Source organism: Nannospalax galili, unplaced genomic scaffold, assembly GCF_000622305.1.
Source record: "Nannospalax galili isolate Female #2095 unplaced genomic scaffold, S.galili_v1.0 scaffold719, whole genome shotgun sequence".
Taxonomy (NCBI): Eukaryota; Metazoa; Chordata; class Mammalia; order Rodentia; family Spalacidae; genus Nannospalax; species Nannospalax galili.
In genome coordinates this window covers 412,335-413,067 of record NW_008341883.1, presented here as the reverse complement: position 1 = coordinate 413,067, position 733 = coordinate 412,335, and positions in this window count along the sequence as shown.

The following is a 733-nucleotide window of genomic DNA, read 5'->3' as shown; positions in this document are numbered from 1 at the left end:
TTCTTTCTTAATTTCTCCTTTGACCCATTCATCATTCAGGAGTGTGTTGTTTAATCTCCATGTATTCATGTATGTACTAGGGTTTCTTCAAGTTTTGATTTTAAGCTTTATTGCATTGTGGTCTGATAGAATGTATGGAATTATTTCAATCATTTTGTATTTCTCAAGGCTTGTTTTGTGCCCCAGTATATAGTCGATTATGGAGAAAGTTCCATGGGGTACTGAATACAAAGTATATTCTTTGGTGCTTGGGTGAAATATTCATTAGATGTCTGTTAGGCCCATTTAATGTATGGTATTGTTTAATTCAGATGTCTCTCTGTTAATTCTCTGTCCTGTTGACCTAGCTAATGGAGACAATGGGGTATTGAAGTCCTCAACTATTAATGAGTTAGGATTAATCTGGGTCTTAATGTCCTATGGTACTGTTTTATTAAGTTAGGTGCACCAGAGTTTGGTGAATATATGTTCATGATTGTAGTATCTTCTTGGTCAATTGTTCCTTTAATCAGAATGAAATGGCCCTCTTTATCTCTTCTGATCAGTTTTAGTTCAAAGTCTATTTTGTCAGCTATTAGAATTGCAATGCCTGCTTTTTTCTTAGTGCTATTTGCTTGGTATATTTTTTTCCATCCTTTCACTTTGAGATAGTGTCTGTCCTTGAAAGTGAGATGAGTTTCTTGCAGACAACAAAAAGATGGGTTTTGTGTCTTAATCCATTCATATAGTCTAT